This window comes from Centropristis striata, chromosome 9 (genome assembly GCF_030273125.1).
Source record: "Centropristis striata isolate RG_2023a ecotype Rhode Island chromosome 9, C.striata_1.0, whole genome shotgun sequence".
In the NCBI taxonomy this organism is placed as follows: domain Eukaryota; kingdom Metazoa; phylum Chordata; class Actinopteri; order Perciformes; family Serranidae; genus Centropristis; species Centropristis striata.
The window spans coordinates 12,846,598-12,872,043 of NC_081525.1; the positions used below are offsets into that span (position 1 = coordinate 12,846,598).

Below are 25,446 nucleotides of genomic sequence, written 5' to 3' on the forward strand. Positions count from 1 at the left end.
ACTCACACCAAAACAATCTAGTTTGAGGAATAGCACCACAGGTAAAAGGAAAAATATGTACTTTTGATTACGGGGCAGTCCCTTTAAGGCTCACTCTCTGGGTGTTTTAAAAAGAACTGGATACAGTGTTCCGAAATGGTGCCCCATTAATTCCTATGAAGGTTGCTCACTGGGAGCATACATCAAAAAAGCCTCTGTGGGTTTCATCATGCTGGTGCTCTTTGGGCCCACAGAGTATATACTCTAGTTCTTATCCAGCTGAGCTGGTTGAGAGTGTGCACTTTTCAGACTTCTTCAGACTTTATGACTTGTTGTTGTTCTCCCCCAATTGATTTGCATTTCTAGACTTTCAAACTTTCCGTGTACCCAATGAATACAATTCGAGGAGTTTGAGTCCGTGTATCATTCGTTCTTTCCATTTTTCAATTGGCAATCAAAAATCAAATAATGAAAAATTGACTGGTTATTTTGTTATTTGTGTTTTAGCATAACACAAAAACGAAAAAAAAAATGCTTGTTTTTTGATATTTCAATATTAGGCTCATAAAAAATACGAAATGGAAAAACGGACACCAGAACTGAATTTGATTTTAATATTTAATTGGTCGGGTTTACGCCCCTATATAATGTAGCGCGCCCGTATTGTGATATTTACGGTAAATTCATTGAGACTGCTCAGAGCGAGCTGACATGAAGGATAACACTTAACTGTAATTCTTTCTCACATTTTTTCAGTAAAAAACTCTTGCCGGCATAGAGGAGCAGTTTCAATGAATTTACCATTAATATCGCAATATGGGCGCACTACATTATATAGGGATGGCTGGTTTGACTACGGAATGACGGCTCACTTGACCGCAGTCAAACTTCCGGGTCACGTAAACCCGACCAATTATATATTAAAATCAAATTAATTCCTGGTGCCTGTTTTTCCATTTCGTATTTTTGATCTGATGAAAAAACAAGCATTTTTTTTGTTTTATAATAGACAACAAATAACAAAATAACCAGTCAATTTTTTTATTATTTGATTTTGATTACCAATTGAAAATGGAAAGAATGAATGATACACTGATTAGTTTGCCATACTTTTTTCATTTTCCAACCATTGTTTTTCTTATAGTTGTGTGGCCGCTATGCCAATTTGCTTCAGAGCTCAGCACTGGTCCTTGGTCCTCCTGTATTTTTTAAAACCAATGCAGTAGGTCAGTTAGCTCTGGCAAAAAGAAGAAAACAAAAATAACATTGTAGCATGCAACTTGGTATACCAACCCCTACATGATGTCTCAGTCTTTGATAAGCTTTGAAGTTGGACTTCCTGGTTTATGTTTCATCCTCTCATCAGTGCCCTGTAGCAACACGCCCACACTGATGTAGACCCTTGTGTTGTTTTGCCAGAGGGCTGTTGTCAGTCTGAAAGCGCCCTAAGTGCAGTCTGAAAGGCTCACCTCAGGGCAAAGAACTTCAGCATCTCCTGAAGCCAAGCAGTCATTCAGTGAGCTTATAGTTTTTCGATAATGTGTTCATTTGTTGACTACATTACCAACCAGACATTCAGAAAATGTGAAGCTACAGAGCCAGCCCCTTTTCACAGCAGGGGATACACAGGTGTGACTAATAACAATAAGCCATCACAGTGTGATAGTGAGCAGGGGCACAAAGGGCACCATTTTTCTCTTGCATATTTACAGTTAATCACCATGTTAAATTTGTTTAGTAAAGCTACTATGACCCTGATTCCATAAATGTTGGGGTGGTGTAGCCAATGTGAATAAAAAGTAAAGGCATTCAATTCAGAATTCCTAGTGGATATTTAGAAAAATGTGTATTGTTTTCTTGTTTTCAACTGAATATAGGTGCATCTTAATAAATTAGAATATCATGGAAAAGTCTATTTCCAGTAGTTCAAGTCAATTAGCCCCAACCAAGAATTGAGTCAATATATATATATATATATATATATATATATACACACACACACACACACACACACACGCACGCACACACACGCACGCACGCACACACACACAAACTATACTGGAAGAAATTAAATAAATTAAGACATCAATTTTTTCATTCTATGTGTAATGGATCAATACAATGTGTTATTTCCACTTTTTGAGTTGAATTACTGACATAAATAAACTTTTCTATGATATTCTAGGTTATTGAGATGCACCTGTATCTCAGAAAGGATCAGCATATGATCACATTTCATTTTATTTACATTCTTTTGACAACATCTCAACTGTAAAGTTGTTTTGTTTTCAGCAATCACAAATTAGTGGTACATGAATAAAAGGTAAATGTAAATAAGTACATGTTGTGTGGGCTTTGTCCGTAAGTTGTATTGAATTGTGGTGTCCAGCCCTGCTGATATGCATTCCATTATTCCATTCTATTGTCCTGGTTTGTGAGAAAGGTGAATATAGCAGATGTTTTCAAAGTGTGCCATTTCTATTGCATAATTCCCACATGGAACAGTTTACTAGACATATTTATTTATTGGGTGTTTCTAATCAGCAGCGTAGGCACAAATCACAGTGTGGGTGGGAAAAGAGAAAATTAGGTGGGCCTAGTCCGTCCAAGACCAATCATACTTAATAGGTTCTGAAATGCATATGTTCACCAAAATAGGCCATTACAGCTATACTTGCCTGAATGCACCACAGTTTAATCATACAAGCCTTATACATTGTTAGAGGTAATGTTAGAGACACCGTGATGAACATTCACAGCATTGCATACTCTAGCACATATTCCCACACACTGAATTACTGCTGTTAACACATTTTATTGTGTTGTTTTTGTACTTTTAATGTAAATAGGGCACCAGAGTGCAATAAAAAAGCATAAAAATAGAGCTTGTTTATGAATAAAAAAGCTATCTGATAATGCTGAAGTATGCTGTTCATTGTGTTTGTTGAAGGCACATATGTTAAAGGTTATGAATCATTGCAAAATTTGAGTGATTGCATGATAAATGAAGTTTCAACCGTCTTTAATGTTGTATAAACACTGAAATGTAACCAAATCATTTTAAATTAAACTTGAGTCTTTAATTAAATTAATTATTTTAATTAATTTATCTGATAGAAATTATTAATGTTTCCTAATTCACTCCTGTCATTTTGCAATAATGGCTTCCAGGCAAAGCAAGTTGGGTATCCCTGGTGTAAACACTAATTATGATTAATCCAGGGTATGGATAAAACAAAATGCACGCAAAAGTGACAATTGAACATGACACACACACACACACACACACACACACACACAGATGGAAGACGCAGCACCATCAGCATAAAATCCAACTGTAATCCAAAAACTATACTATACAAAACATCGTACTGCAATATGCAATGTACAGTCTGAAATTATAACTTTGCATACTTTTGATGATTGCAGCAGGAGATGACATGACTTGGTGTTGGCTTGGTGTCAGCGTTTCAATCAACTTGAAAATAAAATGTAAACATACTCTTAAAATAGTAGACAGAAATACAATAGTGTTCAGAAACCGGGCAACTAGACAAGGAGTTAAAATGAGCCTTCACACCTGCTCAGAGAGTACAACATAGCATAGATGGCTGATCTTATTATACAGCCATGGGTGGGATGGATGATACCGGAAGTCTATCCGTCCATTAGTCTCATTCATTCATTATTCTATCCAAACTCGGGTTAATGTGACCCACTGTAATCTTTAGAAAGATAGTGCTGTATGACTGATAGGGATGGGTATTTGGAAGAAACCTGCCAACTCCAGCATCTATAACGTTAACAATCAATTAAGCGATTAATCGCTACATTTTCATACATACTCCAATATGTATAAAACCTTGCATACATGGGCACAATGAAATATATATACACAGTTCTATGCAAAAGCCTGTTTTGATAACAGACGCTTTTATTTTAAAAGGACAAAAAAGAGACTTCCTGTCAATTGTAAAACTAAATCAAGTGAGGCGATACTGTAAGATGTCAAGGAGTTCAATGTTTTATGTTTTAGCCCCCGAAGAGGTGTTCAGTGATACTGATACGCAGTCAGAGATCAAATTAAAATTGAAAAATACACAGATCGATTAAAAATTCCACGTGATCGACCAAATTCTTAGAAAAAACATTAATCTATCATCCCTAATGACTGACATTACTGACTGAGTTTGCTGACATGTAACTGACTGACATCTCTATCAATGGCACATATCGTCAAAGGTTTTTATCACGATAGAAAAAACTAAAATGATGACTTCACCAGATGACATGTTTGTCATTGCATATGGTTCCATTGCGCTCTCTCTCAGTTAGCTCGCCTGATATTGATGTTTTTAACACAACTGACTCAAGAGAACGTTGGGAAATTCAGTTTAAATGGTAGGTTTCCATCTTTTTAATGTTGTCACAAAAACATCTTAACAGATGGTCTTATTAAATGTCAATTATCTTGATTTTTAGTGTATTATGTTTCAGTGCTTGTCACACACGAGAAAAGCTGCAGAGACAGTATTAACACTCCCAGTGATGGAGGTTTTCCTTTCTTCCCTTCCTGCCCACTGAAGTCCAGAGTGTATGGGAACCCCAAGCCCCAGATAACTGATAGGCTTGATGTGTAATTAATGGTCTGACACGGGCTAATGAAGCTAATGACGCTAACTGCGCTAGCATATGGGCGCCCCATGGGGATCCACACTCTGCGCTCTAATTTAGATAAATGACGCCCCAGGTTATGCCGAGCTATTTGCATTTCATTTGGTGGAGGCCAAGGGAGAAACGGATTAAACAGGGGGATGGATGGGAGAGATCAAACAGCGGAGGTGTTTGGGGTTGGAGGGATGGGGAGATGGAGGTGTTTACGCTGGTGAAAGTGTATGCATGTGTGGGTGTAGATCTCCCCTCGGCCATGCACGATGCTGTTGTCAGATAAAAGGATTGGTAGCGGAGGGGGCTGATGGCAGCTGTCAGAAACAGAAACGACAGCACTTGTGTGTGTGTGTATTTTTGGGGTTGCACACAGGTTTGTAATTACTGTATGGTGGCCCTTGGGAGACATGTCATTGTCAGCTAGAAAGCCTCATGAGGAAAGAAAATGTGCTGTATTAGGATTGCATCATTGTAATACATGAGAGAAAGTGTCGAAACAGTCAGCAATGCATATGTTGTAACCTACACTTCTAACACTGATAGTCACCTCACATGCATATAAAGATGAAGTCATTTGAGAATATATAGTGCAAATAGTTTATAGAAGGAGGACTTATTGATCAACTTTTTCCTGCCTGACGCCAAAAGAGTCCTCAAATTAAATGAATTCAAATTTACATAATTTTCAATCACCTCACGTTCACCAGTCCCTTGAGGGTTTTGCTCAGGATGTGGCATCACTTGCAAAAAATGCCATCTTCTTTGAAAATTGCATATTCCCAGTATGTGGCATGTTAACAGCTGGTAATTCACAAAGACACTTCTGATAGCTGTCATAAGTTGTAGGGTATTTTAAAGACACATTAACTAAATTTTTAGATGTACGTCACATATGATTTTGTTTATAGTTCATCAAAATATCTTATAGTTTTCTGCTTATTCAGCGGGATGAAGTGAGAAATCTAATCTGACATTGAATATAACTTTGACATAAAATTTATAACAGCCCTGGTGGTGCACTCCGATGGATTTTACTTATTTTATGTTTAAAGTCATGTTCGAAATCATATTTATACAACTAAACCTTGTATTTATATTAAGATTAATATTAAGATTCCCTTATTAGTCCCACAAGGGGGAAATTCAATCTCTGCATTTAACCCATCCTTTTTACACACCAGTGAACACACCATGCTTAGGAGCAGTGGGCAGTATACATATTTTAAAGTGCTGCTCATATTTCATGGGATCTTGTTGCGGTTTGCACATTGCAAATGATCACCAATAAGGGGTCACACATTACCAGACACATAGGAGGAATCCCAAAAAGTCTATTTGTTATTCAAACTACAACAAACATGCAGGAAGTGATACAGGAAAAGACGCACGATCACACAAGACAGGATTTTTTTTTGTTAACAAATTAAGTCAGCAGAAAGCTACCAGTCCTTTCCTTGATATTTCTCTTACACTGAATCATGCACTCTCATTAGCTTTAGCAGATTGCTGCTGTCATTGTGGGGAAAAATTATTTTCCCAATACAAGATTTGGACTCAAAGACGATCGAGATATTTGCCTTGCCAGATATCTCTTGGCTCTAGCAGACTCAGGATGTTTGGGGGCAAATATTATATATATTTTAAAATATTTAAAATTGAAAAGGCCACCTGTGATAGTTTACTTCTCCCTTGCTTCTACCTCAGCAAAAAAATAATTGCTAATCAGTAATGGAGGGACAACGAAGCTTCGTGAACCATTTGCTTTATTTTTTTACATCACTAGATGGCGGTTTTGGCTTAAAAAAAGGCTCTAGTAATGGAAATTGAGTGTGTTTTCAGCCCTTTGTTGAACAAAGAGTGCCATCTAGTGGGCTCAGAAAATAAAGAAAATGGTTTGTGAAGCTTCGTTATCCCTTTATTACTAATACGCTATCTCTTAGTATTAACTATGGATTTGCAATATTTTGGACTCTGATAAGCTTACACATTACCTCACCATTACCTGAAGCAAAGCATCCTCAACAAAAAAAGACCCCTTGAATTGGTCTTTGGGGTACACCTGCAGATATTTTAAGGAGTCAAATATCTTTTTGCAAAGTGCGGACTTCACTTAGCAATTGTAGTTGATGTGTGGGTTGAAGTCATTCATGTTTTTGAATAAGGTATTAAAATATAAGTATGCTTCACTCTATCTGCTCTTAAAGATGAATGCAGAACAAAGAAAAAACAAAATGAAAAGTAAGTGGACCTGAAGTTAAGATTACTTTCTCAAACTTTATTCAAAGGCAATAAAGACCTTTCTAAATGCACATTACACCAAATGCTTTAAATTGATGGCTGATGACATGGAATTTCACTGGCTTTATGTGGACTATTTTGTTAGATGAATATTACATCAGATTGCAGTGACCAAAAGAGAACATCAGACTTTTTGTTTCCCTGCTGCCCTTGTCAGTATCACTCACAGCCGGCAAACAGTCTAAAGCAGGGGTCTCAAACTCAAATTACCTGGGGGCCGCTGGAGGCAGTATCAAAATGACCAAAAAAAGACACAAAGTTACTAAAAAAAGACACAAAATGACAAAAAAAGACACAAACTGACCAAAAAAAGACGAAATTACTTTAAAAAGACACAAAATGACAAAAAAAGACACAAAATTACCAAAAAATACATATAATTACCAAAAAAACACACAAAATTATTAAAACGAGACACAAAATGACCAAAAATGACACAAAATGACAGAAAAAAACTAAATTACTTAGAAAAGAAACAAAATGACAAAAAAAGGCACAATTACCAAAAAAGACACAAAATTATTAAAAAAAAGACACAAAATGACAAAAAAAATCACTAAATTACTTTAAAAAGACACAAAATGACAAAAAAGACACAAACTGACCAAAAAAACACGAAATTACTTTAAAAAGACACAAAATGACAAAAAAAATCACTAAATTACTTTAAAAAGACACAAAATGACAAAAAAAACGTGAAATTACTTGAAAGACACAAAATGACAAAAAAAGACACAAAATGACCAAAAAATACACAGAATTACCAAAAAACACAAAATGATTAAAAAGAGACATAAAATGACCCAAAAATGACAGATTTTTTTTTTTTTATTACTTAGAAAAGAAACAAAGTGACAAAACAGAATTACCTTCCACACACAACACAGTAAAGTGACATTCATATAAAACTCACATTAAACATTCATATCCAGGTGGGGGCCACAAAATATGGTCACAAGGGCCGCAGTTGGCCAGCGGGCCGCGAGTTTGAGTCCCATGTTCTAAAGCATGATACTATGATTTGTATGACGTGTATTGGAGCATTAACTAAAAGAGAAAGAAACTAGAAGAGCTAAGGAATAATTGGTACCACGTATGACAGGATATCGTGTCAGGAAGTTGTCAAAATAACACTGCAAAGGCTATTTTTCGATGTGGCATGGTGATTTTCAAAGCAGTCATGTGACCTCTGACATCATGCTGTCTGAATGAAAATCATCTGTCTGGGATCCCACAAGTCTCCTCATTACACACATGGCTTTATAATGATAACATGCAATTTAAAGGCAAAACTAGATTTGCTCATGATTTAATATGTGCTATTTCCACCTACTGTATTTGAATATTTGTGCATACTGGGGTCCCAGAACAGGCTTTGAATGACATTAACTGGGTATCACTGGAAAGCTGAGACTCTTGTGCATTAAATGAGCCCAGTTCATTTCAGTGAGGGCATTTCTTGAGTCCCAACCTCTGTGTATAAAATGAGCTGCTGTGACCTCTAGGATAATCACAGCCTCATAAAACTAGAGACCTATAGAGCATTCAGAGGATGTGCAGCTTTCCTAAGTATATTGACAATAAGTAGGTTCCTCTGCCGTTTAAAGAAAAGAAGTGCCCGCCATCCAATTGTTGAAAAATGCAATTATTTTAGAAATCTCCAAAATATCACAGACTTTTCAAACCAAATGACAACATTCATTTTTCGATGGCGTTCTTCAAGGTCTTGGTATCTTAATGTGGTATTTTGGAGGAAAACTTTTCATCAATTCAACTTGAGTGGTAAAATTCAGCACTAAATCTGTATCAATGGCAATCATTCCAGACCATGTAAGCTTTGATTTTTAATCGATAAATTAATTGATTATTTAACTCATTTGTATTACATATTTGGGAATAGAACAACTTGACACACGGTAGTGAATTGTAGCCCAAATTAATCTTCAGATCCACAGCTTTCAGATGTTGTAAACCACTTCTATGTGTCACTGTTGACCTGCTATCTCCCCCTAAAGTCCCCCACCCCTATACCTCTAAAGAAGGGAGTGGAAGCTGTGGCTTAACATAAACAGAATTGTTAGCAATATGATGCCAATAGCAAGTTTAAAAACATGTTTATTTGCCCAGACTGGATCAAACTTCAAGCTGAAGATCATTGTCTATGTATGTATAATTGTGGGAGTTAATTGTATACCATTTAAAACCCCTGTCTCTGTAAAACAAAAAAAGCCTCTGCTGTTCAGTTCCTCCCAGGTCATCTGCAGGATCCTGGATCCTGTCTCTGGACCTGTCCCAGTTCAGGTCTCAGAAAACTGTCTATTGCCCCTGTTTATTCAGAGTCTTGTACATATCCCTTGTAAATCCCCCAATATCACCAGTCCTTTGTTTTCTCCACCAAGTTCTACTCCTCATGACTCTTAAATTATTTGATATTTTTTACTGGTTACACTTTAACTCCAAGGTTCTGACTATTTTCACAGAAAAATATACTGTGAAGGATGTTGGAATTGTCAATTCAGAGTGTGTTTTGATGCTTCCTGAAGCAGATCTTGTCCATTATGCCATCCACATATACCTTTTCTGTTTCCCCAAATCCACCCACCACGGAACAAAAACCCTGACCTTCAACCGTAATGGACTACATAACCTGTTGACTTGTGGGTAATGCAGTTTTTAATGGACTTGCTTGAACTTTCAGAGCGGGGAATGCAGCGAAAACGAGAGCGAGGGCAGGCAGCAAGGAAGAAAACAAAAAAGAAAACCAGTATTGAGAGGAAGAAATACAAACAAACAGCTAGATAAGAATGTTTGGCTGTTATTGTTTTCCGTGTCTAACATCCTGAGACATGGCCTGTGGTATTCAGGAGATTTAATGCAGAGGAGAGAGGGAGAGATCCATAAAGCCTCTACTCTCCCTCAAAACCCCAGGGGAAGCCATCTTTAATTCATGAACACTATAAAAATAAAGGTTTTTCTCTGAAGGCCCTGCAGCCTGTAACAAACTCTCATAGCAACATGGCACCGGGCAGATGTTGATGCTGCGGTTATGGATGGATATCGGCATACGAGACCCAGGTTATATTTTATGTGGAAATGAACAGAGTCTAACTTTGGCTTGGGCTATTAAGTGAATTCCAATAAGCTGCGTGTTGATTCTGTCTGTCTGCAGACACCAGACAGATACATGAGCCAGTTAGCTACCACAGCTGATTGAACCACAACGAGGCCATTCATGGCACATTAGAAGGATGTGTCTGATGGTTGCATGATCCATAATCTTGGCTTTATTTTGTAAATATTTCAGTTTACTACAGTTTTTCCAGACAAACTCTTATATCTGTGACATGCATTCCAGCTTGCCATAAAAGCATAATTAATAATTTACTAATAATATACATGATTTAATATATGAGTATACTTGATTTGATCCCTTGGGGAAATAATTTTTTTATTCTGTTATTTTTTGTCATTTTACATGACACACGGACACACACGGGCACACACACACACACACACACACACACACAGAGGCTCCAGAGAGGCACAGAACCATGGATCAAATATGGAGTGATGTCAGGTAATGGTGCTGATGTGTAGTGCAGTGCCATAGGCTTGGGCTGAGGATCAATTGAATTGACAATTGACAATCAGCAATGCCTCTAGCTGTCGATGATATGGCGATTTTTTTTTTTTTGCCAGAAAAACACTGCCATAGTGAATTTTAAGGTGTTTTTTCCACCAAGGCAGTTAGAGAACTGGTTCTTTAGTTTTCTAAATGGCTCCAAACCGGCCCTCGGCCAGGAAAACTGGTTCCAGAGCAGCACCAACTCTTTGCTGGTCTCGAACACAAACCACTTCAGGTGGACTGCCCTAATGTGGGACACCTAAGCTCCAGTGAGTGTGGCTCTTCCCCAAACTAATGAATGTTAGTGAAACTATAGGAAAACAAAAGCTGCAGTGTCATGTGATCAAAATAATTTAACCTTTGAACTGTCCAGTCATAAATTAGGGCGGGGCAATCACCAAACAGGAAGTAGCTGCTGTGAACAGTGACATACAGTTTTGACCAAATTGGTGTTAAGAGTATAAAGTAATTGTTAAAAATGAATTGTTATCAAAATAATCATGCTCCTTTTTTATCTTAATGTGTTAATGAAATGTTTGTTCATGTTCTTAGTGATCTTTTGCAGTATTAAAATACTTAATTACTACAGATATTTAACCTGGGGGGCTGGGGGAGGGATTATCATGACCAACAAGACCAACTAAAACATCTATCATTCATTTGATTTTGACTTGTTTGACGTAGTGCTAGGTAGCTAGCATGACCTAGCGGGCTAGCGTTAGCTTACAACAAAGTTTAAAATTAACTTTGTGGTGGAATTACTACCTCTCTTGAGATCAAAGATCACGTTGATGTTCCTTTTAGTTTTCTTTATTATCAGACATCAAATTACACTGCCTAGGTACAGCGAAGGAGAACACTTGTCCAATCTTAAGGGCTGCTGAAAAAAGGTGTCCCGTCTTCAATGAAGCCCTGAGTTCTCTCCCCTTTCTGTCCGTGTAAGGGCATTTTTAAACAATTCTGTAAACCATAATTGTAATAACCACATCTTCGACGTATGAGGCATTTTTATATTGTGCTTCCAAACACCTCTAATATCTGACAAATCCCAGATCCTATATTACGTTAATTCTGCTTTAAACCGGCTGTTACATAATCAGAAGGTCATACTGGGGCCTTTTAGTAAAGCAGAGGACTTATGATTAAAAGTAACAGAAAATATACCACAACATCTTACGTTCAGAGTTAATACGAACGGAATCGCCATCCATAGAAATCAAGCAGCACAAATGTGTTGTAACAGTCATGTTTGGATGCCAATGTAGGCTCGAAAACATTTGTAGAAGGACGATGTAGTCCGCCATTGTTGTTATGCTTGAAGTTGGCGCAAGTGTTTCATGGAAAGCAGAGACATATACAGTAACGTAATGACATGGCTCCACCTAACAAATTATTCTTCTATTGTCAATGATTTTGGGGGGTTGATGGGGCGATGGACTTTTGCACACAATGACCCAACCCTATTGTCCCAAGCAGTTAATCATTCAGTGCCGTGCTCAAGGGCAGCTGCCAGACTCACTACTTCACACTCTCGTACCCTCTGGACTTGAACCAGCTACTCTCCAGTTCCCACGCCTAGCCCTCATGGATTGTGCTACTACGATCATTTAGCATTTCATACATAGTTTAGATTCTGATTCATTTTGCAGGTGATTTTGAGATCCCATAATTATAGTGGTTTTCCAAAGAACTGCACCCATTCAGATCAATTCTATTTAATTTTACTAAGGATACTGATGGGTACATATTTATGCCATTATCAAGATAGTTAAGAGAACTAAATGTTCTTGGTAAAGTTTAGAAATTCAGACATCCGCAGTCTGTAAAACTATCTCACCAGAATACTATGTACTTCTATGTACAGTCTACAAGTCCCAGAAGTCAAAATAATGCACAGAGCTACCCTTAGCATCTCTCTACAACCTTGGCAGAGTGTAGCGTCTTATAGACTGAGAATAAAATACAGTGTAATTACTCTGCAGCACATTTTGTAGGTACGGGTGAACAAGATGTGAAGCTTTGGAATAATAGTTTGGGATCCTACAAAGAACTTGTACTGTTGTTATTTATTTAAAATTTTTTTACTACTGGGGACATATTCTAATGTTACAGGTGGTAGTTCCCATTTATCATATTTTAGGCACAGGCTCAAGGGCTGCAGATGTAAATCATCTGCAACCCTATATATAAATAATGGACGTAGTGACTGTGACGTCACCCATTGGTTTGTGGACTGCCTGTTTGAGGCATCGAGTTAAGTGTTACACTCGTCCTTTTTTTTCCTCTTCTAAATGGGGCCATTGTTTACACTATTAACATCATATTGTCTTGAAGAAGGTATTTTACTCGTGATTGAGACCATAGCGTTATCCTAAAAAACTATTCTGAGGTAATAAATTAAGTGAGAAGTTGATTCAATTTGTATTGAGATTGATGGGACCCAAATGCTTCTGCAACCACCGTCAGTGCCCCCTGTTGGAATTTTCGGGAAGAAGGAATTCCTGGCTGCTCGGTCCAACTGAATGTAGCACAAAGACAATATATATCATTATACTGGAAAACCTTTTTTTGTTGTTTTTGTGAATAAACACACTCATTCTGAATGAAATAGCCTTCAAGCCAATACATGTTCCAAATAAGCTCACTTCATGAGTCATATATTGAAAAAGGAAAAAATACAAACTTAATCTATTCAAATCTGCAATCTCTTAACTCTTAAAATATATATTTATTTTTTCCTTGTTGCTTAGATGTAGCTGCAGTGATCTGTCAACATTGGTCTTGGACTGCATATCATAGATAGGACATTGTTTAGGATGATTCAGTCCATTCAATTTCAGTCCGTAAACAACGTCACTCTGAGCGTTCGCTGTGTGTGGTGTTTCCGTCTGTTTCCGGAAGGTTTTGATTCGAATGTATAGTGCCACAGCAAAACTATTTCCAGTCTTTTAGCCACAATATGAGCTCATTTTAAGCACTGCATGTCCTTGGGTCCTCAACAACACACCCGCAGAGTGTGAAGTCGTTCTGATGAATGATTTCCGAGAAACTTGACTACCAAACACACACACACACATTCTTGCATTTATAGATATATAAGCAGTCTGAGAAGCCAAACGAAGAAAGACTGTAACAATTCATTTCCAACATGAATCACCTCACCTACGTAAATAAGAATTTTTTAAATGGTGCAGGGACATACATTTAAACCCTGTTTACACAGTGAACTGAATGTCTTTTCTTGTCTTCTTTCAAATAGGTTTGCACTATGAAGCTCGAAATATGAACCGAATCTCCATGGAGACACTCAATCATTTCATTACGCTGCCGTTTTCTTTCCTTATTTGTCCCCGGTGGTTCTCATCGTTTCTTCCATTATCTTGAAATACCCATCAGGGCGTGGGGGGTGATTGTATAATCTGCATGTGTTTTATTCATGGATGTGAAAATAGACAATGGATGGTAAGTTTGAGGTTGTTTTAATGTATAATTTATATGGGATTATGAATAATTTGTGGTTCCCTCTGCCCTCCCGGCACTTCTCTGTGGCAGGGAGGGAGAAAAAGCCTTGATTGACAGCTCGTTTCATGCTCTTTAACTATGACAGCTGACAAGGTTGTGTCAAATGAAATGATTGGTGAGCAGAAGTGTTTGGGGAAATATTCCCCCTCTCCCGATCTTTGTTTCTCTGCCCTGATCACACTAAACGTGTAAGACAGTCTCACCAGCAGGCCGGCGTTGCAGTAATTTAATGAATCTACTGTCGAGTAGTGAGAGATAGCAGAGACAGCAGATGACCTGTCAATCTGTTTGGACCTAAAAGAGACAAGATGAAAGACAACTTTGTTCCTCAAGCATGCATTTGTCTTCCTATAAGTAGTAGGCTTACGCAGATGTGTGTGCCTGTGTGTGTGTGAGTATTTGATATCAGACAAATGATTTGAAGGGCGGCTTTGTTGCAGCATACCAATGCTATTTTTTCTCACCTCTTCAAAGCCACAGAGCTGTTTATGATTATGGAGAGCTGTGAAGGTCAAACAGAGCGGCTGTTGCACCAGCCTTTTTATTTGTTATGCAGAATTTGTTCCTCAGTCTGGCTCTGTAAATGACTGCTTACAAAAGAAAAAGCTTACTTTGATCTGCAATTGCATATAATGGAGGCAGTTATGACTCATTGAGTGAACTAAATAATTGATTAAGCTATTTTTTTTTTCTCTCACTGTGGCATTTCAGTGTTTCCTTTATTATTGGCATGTTTGCCCAAAACCTATTGATTGAGTATTGATGCACAATGCAAGTCATCTTCCATGTCTACTGCACCACTGTAAATTATAAAGCTATGTTCAGTACAACAGCAGCTTCTTAGGCTTTAGTAAAGCAGGAGCAGGTGAAGAATCTAACTTGAATATAAAGTATTATAGACAAATTATTATCAGGTACACTATTCTACAGTGTGTGGTATATAGCTGAGCTAGAACAAGATGATACATAATTAAGAATATTAATATTTCTGTAGATGTTCTCCAGTATCGCTGTGTTATTTTCAACAGCTTTCTTTTCTCAACACCCTTCAAGGGGCAGTGTGTAATTCCTGCCCCCCTGCTCCAATATATAGATAGCAGCATTTCACCTTGTTCAAGAATTGTTGGATTGTTTTACAAATTACAGTGATGACACTGTCCAAGGTTGTGTAACGTTACATTTAGACACGCAATATCTTTCAATGTCTTCATGAATTCAATCAAACTGCAACTGCAACACAACACAACACAACACATACACATCATATCAGTTCTTCATATTCTGTTGATAATGTTAGCTGATGGTTTCCATTTTTTTAGATTAAAAATCTAGCCATATCTGACAAATTGCAGTATTAATTTCCACTCAGAACACAAAGTGGTCATCAATTAAAGTTCTCAGTGGCTACGACGGATCAGCTGCCGGTATTTTACCGTAAATTAAACTGATTTTTTTTTTACAGTGTAGTTTATTTGTTAACAGGAGTATAATAGTGATGTTCGATACCACCGATTTCCTTTCCGATCCGATACTGAGTAAAATTCAGGCTGGTATTGGCGATGCCGATCCGATACCGATACTTTGTGCAAATACACCTAATGTGCCTGGTAAATCTAAAAAGAGTGTATTTCAAATGGCTTAAGAATGACTACAAGACATCAGAGTCACTTATTTAGCTATTTATTTTAAACTCAGAAGTATACGGACTCATTCACAATATAGCTTCTTTTCCGCTCCGCCATTGAATTACACACTCACACTGAGAGAGAGACGAGTGAGCAGCAGCGTGCCACTGCGCTTACGTATTAGGCTCTTACCCAGGCGGAAGAAAAAGTAGTTCCTACCAGCAGTGTGTCATTTAGACAAGATTGGAATAGTTAAGTTACTTTCCACCGTATTCCTCTTAATGATATACATTACCACAAATGACTGAAGTATCAAAAGTATCCATATTTTCATTTGAGAATCGATTTTAGAGCATACAGATCTGGTATCGGAAGTATCGATATTTCAGTATTGATCCGCACATCACTAGAGTATAAGTTTGTTATGAGTTACGAGTGCCTACGAAACATTTCTCTATTGTGAAAATGATGATGATTTAACTATCAATTATCAATTAACTATCAATGGTGGACATTTGCATGTCAAAGTTAACCAATCATTGAACTTGTTGTGAAAAATGTCTGCACATTTACTCATTCTTCTGGAGTTCCATTGAAAGGAATTCTTATTATGAAGTTTCACCATTTACATGCTGGTGTTACAGGGCCTGACACTCAATGTACCCACTGTTCACACAGCTCAGCACTGCAACTCCGATATTAATTATGTCAGACATCAAAGATATGAGATTTGTTAAATATTGACAGCAGATACTGCCCCAGCATATGATATCATATTTCCACAGCATTTTTTCTGGGATAATTTGTCAAAACCAATTTTCCACCACCGCCTTATCACGATGATAGAAATCAGTTTAAAAGACCTATACAAGTCCTCATTTTAAATGACAAATGAGGTTATAACTGTCTTCAAAAGGACCCAAAGGATTAAAAAAAAAAAAAAGAATTCTACATAATTTCCAACCTTTACAGGTAAGGATTAGTTCAATATCAGCATCGCAAACTCTCGTTAAGAGGGAATAATAGATATAAAGCAATACAAATCAAAATAATTCTATTCTCATTAGTGCAAACAGCTCAAAAGCTACAGTGTAGATCTTGTATTTAAAATGAACTTTTCAACACAGATACTTTTGAGTTGTAGCATAAGTGCAGCTGCTCCACCCCAGTCCTCTGAGATGATGGGACTGTCACCTTACTTAAGATCAGGTCAGAAAAGGTGTACAGATAGCAGAACGACGGCAGTGTCAAACGTTGTTACTGTTTGAAATGGAGCTGCAAGCTCAAAGAGCAACACTTTGTTTTTATTCCAAAACCTCGATGAGGGATTCAATCTTAAAAATTCAGTGACCCATCCAGCCGAGACGACAGGCACAAGTCGCCCCCTCACCACATGATTTATTGAAAAAGAGATTTAAAGTATGGTGATGTTTCGGTCACAGACATCACCCATCGACGGCATCTAAGTAGAAATGACAAGGATGCAGTGGAGCAGCAGTCAGAGGAGGACTAACAAATACTTTAGTTAAGAACTGAACCAGGAACTTAATGTGAGAAACTAGTGTGGATTTACTGCTCACAGTTAGAAGAGCTACTTTCAAATGTAATCCCGGACGCTTTGCTGATCGCTTACCTCTACTGCTACAGTGTTCCAATCAATTATATATTATATACTAATGTGGTTTATTTCAATAAATTATGGTTGACTTTGACCCAAAGAAGATTTTTCTTCACAAAATGAGTCTAATCATCATTCTGTTTCATGGTTTTCAGTTGTTCAGCGTTCAAATTGTGTTTATTTCTCATTAGTATATTGGCATGCTAAGTAGTAGTGATGTGCCAATGAAGCCTCATGAAGCATTTTCTTTATTTTCTGAGCCCACTAGATGGTGCTCTATGTTCAACAAAGGACTGAAAGCACAATTAATTACTATTGATTGAGCCTTTTTCTTTAAACTAAGAGCACCATCTAGTGGGCTCAGAAAATAAAGAAAATGCTTCATGAGGCTTCATTCGCACATCACTAGTAAGTAGGTATTGCCATTCCCCACCCAAATCAGACCCAGGGAAATAAAAATAAAAAATACTAAAACCTAATTCACAAGTATTTCACAAAAGTGAACTTACCACAGTCTGATATATATATATATATATATATATATATATATATATATATATATATATATATATATATATATATCTTGATATATATCTCAAGAATAATATAAATTATACAGTTATTTGAAAGATAAATTATTATCTAGATAGTGATCAAGTAAAAAAGTGAGCGTTATTAAGACTGAAATATAACATTACTTTATGATATTTAGTTTAAAATACACAAATCTTGAAATAGAGTTGTTAAACACCTCTAGACACACTCACGCCGAAATCAATTTGAAAATGTTTATTCACTGAAAACAAAATATAAAAGCTGAAAGAAGACAACAACATTGCAGTTTCTGCACTATGTTTTTGCATTACTATTAGAACCTTTTACAGCAATGCAAAACCATAGTGCGGTAACTACATTTTTGGGATCAAAGGTCAAATAAATCGTCATGATTTTTTAACAGAAAAATTACAACATCAATACATGGAGAAATAAGTGTCATATCACTTACCTACCTATATCTAATTTGGTTGGCCAGTTAAAAAATGTTAAAAAACTTTAAAGCGGTTCTTCTCAGTTTGACCCTTTGCGTAGTTACTGCAGTTAGGCTTTTAGGGCAGTACAGTCCCATGAAAATAGGGCTTAAAGGAACCCTTTTACACCAAGGTTCTCTCACGTCATACAAAAAGGATACCATCAGAATAACTGGAGGCTACAGTCACATGAAAATTCAACATGTTATGGCCTTGAGATATAAATCCAGCGTAGTTAGAATCACTTCAACCCCGCCACCCACCCCTCGTGAGATATAAATCCTGAAAGAAAATGTATCCCTCCTTCTTCTTAAGATTACATTATCACATTATCAACTGTGGCACATTGAGTGTAAAGGTGATTATTGGATTTACGGTCTATGATCGTCTTATTCTAAGTTGCAGTAGATCATCAAGAGATATGCAGTTAAAGATCCAACACTACAATCACTTGATTTGTGAGTGAACACCAATATCTCCAAGAATATGAATTTCTCCTGGGCAGTAGAGGACCAAGGATGGCAGTTTGTGAATCCAATAATATACATTCACCATTTTTGCAAAAAACAAAAGTTCTGGATAGTAAGTATTAATACCACGAATAACATCATAGGGATGCAAAAGGTGGAGTTCGTCATGCAGACTTGAAGATGCACCTTTATGAATTAAGTAATGCAGATTAGGTCTACGTCATTTACCACCAGGTAAGATATGAAATCTTGAGCTGGACTTCTGCATTGAGTGACGTGTTCCTTCATCACCATGAACACGTACACTGTAGATTAGTTTGACTTAATTCCACATACACCTTCCTGCTGTTAGAACATATCAATCTGCATCTGAAAAATAATTCTCAATAAATATAGTAATACTAGTTACAAAGTATTTGCAAAAAAAAAAAAAACAAGATTAAAAACTTTCATGCACATTTGCAAGTGTTTTATATTTTAGAATGTTTATGTGTCCATCATGCTTTTCTCATGCAAATCTTCAAATGTGCATCGCAATTTGTTGATGGAAGCACAGTTATTTGCCAGCACAATACCTTTCTGTAGGAATCACTACAAACAGTCCATGAGGACTGCCTACGTCACAGATATCGATTTAACCCTCTGGAGTCTCCAAAAGCGCCAAAGCATGGCTTCTTCATGACATCCAGATGTGAAAAACAGCAGACCAAAAAAAGACTTAAAATGACTAAAATAACTAAAAAAAAAGACACCTAATGACCAAAAAAGACACAAAGTGACAAAAAAGACACAAAATAACTAAAAAAGACACAGCAACAGGCACAAAATGACCAAACAAAGACAAACATATATATATATATATATATATATATATACATACTTACTGGATAAACATTTTGACAAAACAAACAAACAAACCAAAAAAAAACAAAGACTCCAAAGGGTTAATGGGGAGCTTTAATGGTGGCCAGCTTTCTCGATTCTTCCCCTAAAAACAACTTAAGAGTACACTGGAGATATTTTTGGATCTGGGATCACGACAAAACAGTTAGAAAGTGGAAGAGCCTGACACTCACACTCACCTCTGACCTCCTCTTAGGATCTTTGTCATCAACAAATTCCTGGTTCCGAGAACAAAAAAAGGAAAAGAAGGATGTAAACCTGGTTACAAGGTTTTAACTCCCCATCAGTATTGGTATCAGGCTAAAAGCCCACTGCAGTGTGTGTGGCTGTAACAAGAGGTCAGCAGTTAAATGAACTTTTGTTCCATTTTACTGAGAGGATCCTTCATCTGCATTGAGGTAGAAGTAATGAAAGTGTGGTGGAGCATTGAAGATTGATGCCAGAGAACTCCCAGACCTCTCCCCTCTGCTTTTTACCCTCTCTCCTTCATCTACAAACACTCTTCTTTTCTCTTTTCAACAGTTTTACTTTGTGTCTCTGCAACTGCCTCCGTGTCTTTAAAAAAAAAAAAAAATTCTCCTCACTGTATCTATCGCGCCCACTCCTCTAATTGTCTCTGTCTGTTTATACCTCTCTCCCCTTTCTCCTTTCTGTCTCAATCACTTCTTGAATTGGCTTTCCACAACAAAAGCGGCTACTCCGTCTAAATGAGGACAACTCAGCAGCCGCTCAGACATCTGTGACCTATTCAGAGCTAAATGGATCTAGAATTGTAAAATGTCCGATTGACAAGCATCAGTATCGCCAGTAATGATTGTAGTAGTGTGGGTAGAGAGCTGGAATCTAAATCTAAATTACAACGGACAAACTGTGTACAATTTGACAACATAATATTTCTAAAATATAAAGGAGGTTAATGATGATGTAATCTAACTAAAATTAAGTAGTCTGTCTCTCTGTCTGTCTGTCTTCATTTTCCATGTCTGTGCATTCGTTCGCCTTCACACTTGAGTGTGAGTGTGCTGAGGAACCAAAGTGCAGTGTTGAGTGCAAGCTTTTGAGATGCACAGGACACATTTATTCCTAGTGCATTATGTACACCCTGTGTACACCACTGAATGGCTGGCTGAATGCTGGGTACAGCTCAGTAGCCACCACTCACTACATTACATTCAGGAAACAAATCAGGAAAGAGAGACCGGAGAGACTGGAGATGTTACACTGTAGCAAAATCTAACATTTCAGCCAACAGTAGTGATGTGCCAATGAAGCCTCATGAAGCATTTTCTCTATTTTCTGAGTCCACTAGATGGTGCTCTTGGTTTAAAGAAAAAGGCTCAAGCAATAGTAATTAATTGTGCTTTTAGTCCTTTTTTGAACATAGAGCGCCATCTAGTGGGCTCAGAAAACAAAGAAAATGCTTCATGAGGCTTCATTGGCACATCACTAGCCATCAGTGATGTCACATTCTGAATGGAGGCACTTGTTTTCCAGAAACAGTCTGGTCACTTGAAGGCTCTCTTGGGAACAACTACGTGGACACTAAAAGGTCACATATTCCACTACAAAACAATGATCCTCGTGCATACCAGGAAATAGTGATGTGCCAATGAAGCCTCATGAAGCTTAACAGAAACCGACTTCACTTGGCACGTTTTTTTTTCTTGAAAATACAATGACAGCGCATAGTAAGAGCTGGTAACAGCCGGTACAGCATACACATAGTTTTGTGGAGTAAAACCTTGTAGTTTGGTAACCGGCCAGAACTCCCACATCGGAGCTCGGCAAGTAAGTTTAAAGTGACACATCCACTATGCTACTGGCAAGTAGTGATGTGCCAATGAAGCCTCATGAAGCCTTTTTTTAAAAAAAAAACGCCGATTAGATGGCGCTCTATGCTCAAAGGACTGAAAGCACAATGAATGATTACTATTGCTTGAACCTTTTTCTTTAAACCAAAAGCGCCATCTAGTGGTCTCAGAAAATAAAGAATTGCTTCATGAGGCTTCATTGGCACATCACTACTGTAAGTATTTCATACGACTTAACATCCCGAACTATCCCTTTAATAAGCCATGATTCTGACTGAAGTCATACATGCAAAGAGTCATATATCCCAAACAGAATTTATGTATTATCCCAAAAACAGCCCAGTCAACAACAAAGAAAAGTTGACAAAAATGTTCTGAAAACATGTTGGCACTGTATGTTTCTGCAACCGCAGTCCACACAGCACGAAATCACAGCAATGATCATATACAGTACAACAGCATCACTCTCATATGATGTTGCTTTAATATCATGCTAATACAGATGTCAGTTTGAGCTTTTGTATTTGATAAAGTATGGTATATAAACAACTGTATTTCCTTTCATTCCACCAGCATACACAGGTGAACACGACTGTTATAGTCGCAGTACAAAATGGTGTCCGGGCACATGTGGATGAACATCGAGCCAACTGCTGTTTGCAAGAGTGTTTGTAAATGCTGCTGGTGATCAATAACTAGATTAAAACATAGACAATCAGGCTAATAATGACCTTATTGGCTTTCTCTGTTGGATATGATGGCGGTATGCTTTGTTTTGTTAAGTGATTTTTTTTTTGCTGTGTCGGCAAATACATGGTGATTCACAGGTACAATACACAGTGAGAAAGAACACCGTGGTGCTCCAGCCAAAAGCAGACAGCTCTTTTCCTCCACTTTGGCAGTTTTGGCAGCGCCTTTCCCGGTGCACTGTACTCACTAGGTGAGAGCATCACCACATCTGTGTAATGTCACAACTGCATTTATAATAGGGTGGTCATTTCCTTCAAAAATGAAAAGGAGGACTGTAGAACCTGATAATGTAATAAATTCCCGATAATGTAATAACCCTAATAATGTAATAAAAATCTGCACTTGAGTCCATTGAAAATGTAATAAAACCTGATAATGTAATAACTTCCCGATAATGTAATAAAGTGCATTTTCCAATAATCTAATACACTTTTTTACCAATAATGTAATAAAGTGTAACATTAATGGGAGGTTATTACATTATCAGGTGAGCCTTCATTTCGCAAGTCCTGATAATGTAATTATTCCCCAATATTGTAATAATTTAACAGGAGACCACCCATTACTTGAGTTCAAGTGGTGATACTGTGTAGGCAACTGTAGCTCAAGAGCTCTAGCGCCACCAACAGGTCAAAGTTGAATGTTTATTAACTTTTGACCAATCCATCCGTTTTTCACAAACAAGGTATCCATGACAACAACAGCTTCTTGAAATCTAAAGGCGCTTGGTGTTATACTTTATTACATTATTGGTAAAAAGTGTATCACATTATTGGGAAATTCACTTTATTACATTATCGGGAAGTTATTACATTATCAGGTTTTATTACATTTTCAATGGACTCAAGTGCAGATTTTTATTACATTATCGGTGTTATAACATTATCGGGAATTTATTACATTATCAGGTTTTATTACATCTTCAATGGACTCAAGTGCAGATTTTTATTACATTATCGGGGTTATAACATTATCGGGAATTCATGACATTATCAGGTTCTTCAAGGAGGTCTTTCGCTTTGGCATTTTCAGACTTTCAGTTGCTGAGAGCTTGATTGACAGCCTGGTGGTATCAACACATGGCTCATTTGAATATTCAAATGAGCCATGTGTTGATAGGGCACAACACGAAAATGTAACCAATGAAATTACTTATTTTGGCACAGCTTTTTGACATACATTTTTAGCCAACAAGGTAACGTGTCAAAAGACGGACCTTTTGGTGCGCATACCACAGTGGCATAGTCCTTGTGAGCAGGCGGCCTGGGTTCCAATCCGACTCTGTGCTCATTCCCTCTGTCTCTCCACTGTCGATAAAGCCTTGAAAATGGCCAAAAAATATTTAAAAAAAAACAAAAAACAATGACAGAAATCCACCAAGTACAATGCTTGTTAGAAAATTGTTTTTATATGGCCATCAGAGTTTGGTTGATAGCTGAAGGTTGATCCAAGTGTGACAGTGGTGGCTGCCTTGTAAATTTCTATGCAGAAAAATCCCTGGTATAATAAGCATATGAGGAGGTCATGATGGGTGGGTGGGTCAAAGAGAAACAGGACTTTTATACTGCAGTTACTCTCCCATTAATGTACAAAATTAATTTAACCCATTTAGGCCTAAAACGCCTGGAAAAAATGCCTGTAAAACCCCCTAAAACCTGAAGTTTTTTTGGGAAATTCAACAGTTCAAACAGTTCAAAGTGTCAACGGCTACTAAATAATCAATTTTCAGCTTCTGTAGCAGATAGAAATGAAATTCAAAAAGTATTTGAGAGCTTATAGCTGTAATATCTGAGCTCCCTCCGCTATAGTTGTCTCCCGCCATGATTTCAGTTCTGGAAAAGTCCCATGTTGCATTGCGACACTCCCACATGTATTCTGATGCATTTCATTGGACAAGAGACCGAAAAAGGTGGAAAAAACTACAGTTTACAGTCTACGGTTTTAATGGTAGAAATGTGGTAATGCTTTCCCGGCTTAAATGGGTTAATTTTCTAAACCTAACTAAGTAGTTTTGTTGCCAAACCCCAACCAAGTAGTTTTTGTTTGGACACTTAACTCATAAATATAATGATTGTTAATTTTTTTTATTCACAAAAAGAAGAAAAAAACGTTCCTCGTTTAATCCTCCCATGTTTTCCACTAATAGTTACGTTTTCTCCCCTTTGCTTTGACTCTGAGGGGTTTGAACCTTTAATTATGAACATAAACATTTTCTCTGAATAATGGCCTTTATATTCATCGGCACTATTTAACAGTGATTTTTTTTCTTCTTTTTTATTTTATTTTTTACCCCAAGCTGTTATTGACTTGGCAGTTCATTTGCCCATTTATGGTGGACTTTGATGATGGAGCATGTAAAAGGGACAGTTAAACTTGATGACATACCAAGACACTAGCTGGGAGGTTTTATATAGCTGATCTCCAGTCAGATGTCACACACACGCACAAACACATGCACCCATCCCTGGTGAAGTTTAATGATGCTGTTTAGGAGCTGCATCGAACCCAGAGCTGACTTAACACACACACACACACACACATTAAAATATTCACCAACTCCCAGTTTGTACTCACCACAAACTCCTGTTGCACACACACACAAACACACACAGACACACACACACACACACACACACACACACACACACTCACACACACCTAACAACCTAACTTCCATTCTCTCAGTCATATTAAAGTGTGTAAATGCATCATAGCACCCTGCGGAGCTTTCAGTCTTCATAATTGTGTGCTGAGAGGCTTTGGTCAGTTACTTAGCCCAAGTAGCTATTAACCACACTTATCACATTTTCTTCTATATCCAGCACTAATGTAACATCCATTACATTGAGTCAAATGAGTGGTCTTAATCTGACCCAGGTGGCTGATACCAGGCTTTCTGCGCACTCTGCCTGGGTTAGGTACAGAGAGCTCTGAGCATGGATTGCAAATGTCAACATGTATTATGCTGATTGGAAATAGTTAGTTAGTCGTGTATTGGAATGTACATCCTGCTAAGATCTATTAAATCTGGGTTCAGTATTAATACCATTGCATATCAAGTTGTTCCTATATCTTTGTCTTTCACTTTCTTGTACTTGTATGAGACCAAGTAGACCAAATCTCTGAAACAAGAGAAGAATCCTTTGCAG

General features: G+C 37.4%; 1 protein-coding gene across 1 annotated transcript in view; it reads left to right on the plus strand.

Annotated features, from left to right (window-relative positions):
* LOC131978137 (inactive N-acetylated-alpha-linked acidic dipeptidase-like protein 2) overlaps window positions 1-25,446 on the plus strand; it is a 787,053-nt gene that overhangs the window by 292,818 nt on the left and 468,789 nt on the right. The gene's annotated exons all lie outside the window — the stretch shown is intronic.